Consider the following 3960-nt stretch of genomic DNA (forward strand, 5'->3'; position numbering starts at 1 on the left):
GGGCCAGGTTAGAACCCACCACCTCCGGTGTATGGGACTGGCGCCCTACTCCCTGAGCCACAGGCACAGCCTTACTCCCTCAATTTTTATATAAAGGTACTAGATGAAAACAATCATGGGCACAATCTTGTGAGTTTTGCCATCAGTCCCACAAGAATCAGATTCTCCAGCGACTTCGGAGGAGGCTTCCTGGAAGTGAAGATGGTAATGAATGGGGAACCTGGGACCACAATCTAGGGTTGTTTGTCACTTGTAGTTCAAGACTATTGGCAAGTGTCCAATTGCTTTGGGCCTCCAGTTGCTCACTGGCAAAAAGAGGAAGTCAGGTCATAGTGAATCTTTAAGCTCCTTTCCATCCAGGTGTTCTAGATTTAGGTAAAGTAGTTCAGGGCCACCACTCACACAAGGCGTGAGTGGAGAGTGGAAAGTACAGCATGAGTAACGTCCTTATATGTATATGCCCTAAGATGAGTTAGAATCTTCTCACAGACAGAGGGTTTTTGAGCATGCCTGACCTTGCCCCTGGGAGACACTATGGTATTGAGATCCTTGAGCCTTGTAGAAGCTTCCTGGCTGCACTGCTTATGTATTTTTGGCAATTAGGTTGGACTCTTGGGCAAGTGTGGAGTTGGGCTGGTGGCAGCAGAGGTATTCAAAGCACCATAGGCAGCTGTGCAGTCTGGCATAGCAAATTCCTTAACATAGTGCTGGACATCTGAGGAAGTCCTCCACAAATATTAGCTGGAATTATCATTGTAGTGGGATAGGAAAGAACAGACCACCTCATGGGAACCAAGACATTAGCCCTGCCTCTGGGTCTGCTTGCCACAGAGCCAGCATTGATGGGAATAGGGCCCTGCTGTTTATGGCCAAGGCAACGTGTCTGACATCAGACTTTGCAAGACCTGTTGAGAAATCGGTGGCATGTTTGTTTTCTCCAGGAAGGTGCCTCCTGGATGTCTCTGAAGCTGCAGGGGGAAGAAGCTGTGCTCTCTGCTCCCCTCATTCCCCTACTACACCCACTGCTGCTGTACCCTGGGCAGACAGGATAATCAGGAGGAGGCTCCAATGCAAGGCCACTTTCCTTGTGGCTAGGGTCAGCAGGTTTTGGGGGTCTTGGGACTGGCAGTACACACGGAGAAGAGTGGAAGTAGGCTACATATAAATGATTCTAATTCCAAGATTTTAATTTCCATGTCCACATTGGGTACCTAGCTCTGCCACCATTGCTTCTGAGTCTGTAGGTTTTAAACTGTCTTGATCTGAGTAATCTGGAGCTCTAGATTCACACGTCCACCCTCAGCCATTCAGATTTAGTAGAACTGGACCATTACCTTTAACCTTAAGCTGGGTCAGTGAATCAAATGTCTGTTTTTTCCTCCAGATCCACTCTCTGCCTTTTTCTACTGTGTCCTGGGTTACTGATCTATATATATGGATTGCCTCAGTGGACTCTGGTGTCTGAACACAGCCAATGGGAATTCTAGTAGGACATCAGAATGGACTCCATCAGTGGGAATCTCAATAGGACCCAGGTGTGAGACTGAACTTGGTTCAGCCAAGGGGAACCCTGATGGGGAAGTTTCAAGAACCCTGAGCAGGAGAAGTGTCAAGTTACGGCTTCTCCTCCAACAAGCCTTTCCCTTCTGGGAACTGGGGGTGGCACCTGACTGGCAGCCCTCCTTATACTGTTCTGTCTCTGAGGTCCTGTAACAGCTCCTTACCTTGGGGCCCCTTTAGGTCAAGGAGTAGTGACTACTCTCCACTGTCCCTGGCCTCAGGGTACTGCATCATTCTTCATTACTTTTTCCTAACACTTTCTTGAACTTTTGTTCAGATCCCTTTATTTAATTCTCACTAAGCTTGATAAACCTTTTTCTCCTTGCCTAGTTCAAATTTGCCATCTGGGTCCTGCCAGGATCCTGATCCATCCAGAGATTGTTCATAAATGTGCATTTTAACCAAGAAGCCCATTTTAAGAACGCAGCACTTTAGAAATGCGGCCCTGTGGCCATCAATGCTGCCTAGCTCTTTTTTGGTCTAATATAAATAAGCCCCCATATTGTTTAACTCTTTGAGACTAAGGTGGTGTTTTTCAAAAAGCAACTTTACCAGGAAACAAAGTTTAAAAAAGGAAGCCTCATGTTGTCCAACGAGCAAATAGAAGACATAGAAATGGGCATGCCCACCAAGCCCAGCTTCCTTATCTGTAAGAAGGGCTGTATCCATGTTGGCCGGCAGGCCCAATCTGCGGTCAGCCTTAGCGCCTTCATTTTGGGAAAAATTCAGATCCAATCAAATAAATTCAAACAATGTGAACCTATATGAAGCAACGTGAATATTACTCCACCCTCAATTCCCTACAGCAGTGATGCCTATGAACAGCTGGGTGTATATCCTCTTGACAGTTTTCTGAACATTTATAAACCCACATGTGTTATAGTGGTTTTTTACACAAATGGGTAAGCCATTTACTACACATCCTGCTCTATCTTCCTTTTTCTTTTTTTTTGGTTGAAATTTTGAAGACGTTATTTGAGTAAATTTCAATTCATGAATCATCTGCTTTCCTTTTTCATTCAGTATTGTTTCTTGAAGATGTTTCCATATCCATTCATATAACTACTTCATTTTTTAAAGGAGTCTTTTAAAAAACAGAATATTGAGGTATCAATAAGAGTCACAATCTGTTTTAAGTATACAACCCAGTGATTTTTAGTAAATTTACAGAGTTGTGCAACCATTGTCATAATTCAGATTTAGAATATATTTACTCCCAGAAAGAGCCCTGGTGCCTTTTTCAGTCAGTCCCTATTCCCACCTCCAGCCCCACACAACAATTCATTTGCTTTCTGTCTCTGTAGATCTGCCTTTTCTGGAAATGTTCCATGTAAAGGAAATTATACAGGATGTAGTCCGCTTTTCTGGCTTCTTGCACACAGCATAATATTTTTCATGTTGTTATAAGACCACTACGTTCCATGAATTTTGTGGTATGGATGTATATTCACAGTGCCAATTCCCTGTTATGAACATTTAAATTGTACCGAAGCTTTGACTTTTTTTTTTTGAGACAGAATCTCACTTTGTCACCCTCATAGAGTGCCATGGCATTGTAGCTCACAGCCATCTCAAACTCTTGGGCTTAAGCAATTCTCCTGCCTCAGCCTCCCTAGTAGCTGGTCCTATAGGCGCCTGCCACAACACTGGCTATTTTTAGAGAGAGGATCTCACTCTTGCTCAGGCTGGTCTTGAACTCCTGAGCTCAGGCAGTCCGCCCACCCTGGCCTCCCAGAGTGCTGGGATTGGATTACAGGCATAACCCACGGCGCCCGGCCATCAAAGCTTTGACTTTTATAAATAATGCTGTGATTAATATACTGTGCACGTTTTTCCACCAAGGTGAGCACTTCCGTAGGACAGCGGGTAGAAGTGCAGTTCCTGGATTGGGGTGATGTGTGTTACAGCAGATATCACCTAATTGCTGTGTCCTAAGGTTATATCTATTTACTCTCCTCCCAGCAGTGGATGACACTATCTTCTTTTAATCTGGTGAACTGTGGCCTTAAACTATAGGATGCAAAGGCCTGCACTCCACTCCTTGTAGTGACCCTTCAAAATGACCATTTGCCCTTCAGATCACTTTCTCCTTAATTTTGCCCTGGATTTTCATGGTTACAAACATTTATTTTGTTTTTTTTCCCCCAAGATGGAGCAATCTTTTATTTTTACATACTTTGATAAAGAAGTTTTCAGTAAACAATCTTTCCAGTGGAGAATGAAAATCAGCCTCAAGCCATCAGCTGCTGCTCTCTGCTCAGGGCCTAGGCTCCTCCTGGCCCAAGTGGTGAGGTGGAGGGGTACATTTCCCTTCCTTTATTCGCTTATCCTGCTGTTTCCTGATGGCTTTCAAGTGTTGAATCGTTTTCAGCCAAGTTACACATTCTATGAAGTCATCAA

The sequence above is a fragment of the Otolemur garnettii genome, unplaced genomic scaffold (genome assembly GCF_000181295.1).
Source record: "Otolemur garnettii isolate 467f Iridium unplaced genomic scaffold, OtoGar3 scaffold00013, whole genome shotgun sequence".
In the NCBI taxonomy this organism is placed as follows: Eukaryota; Metazoa; Chordata; class Mammalia; order Primates; family Galagidae; genus Otolemur; species Otolemur garnettii.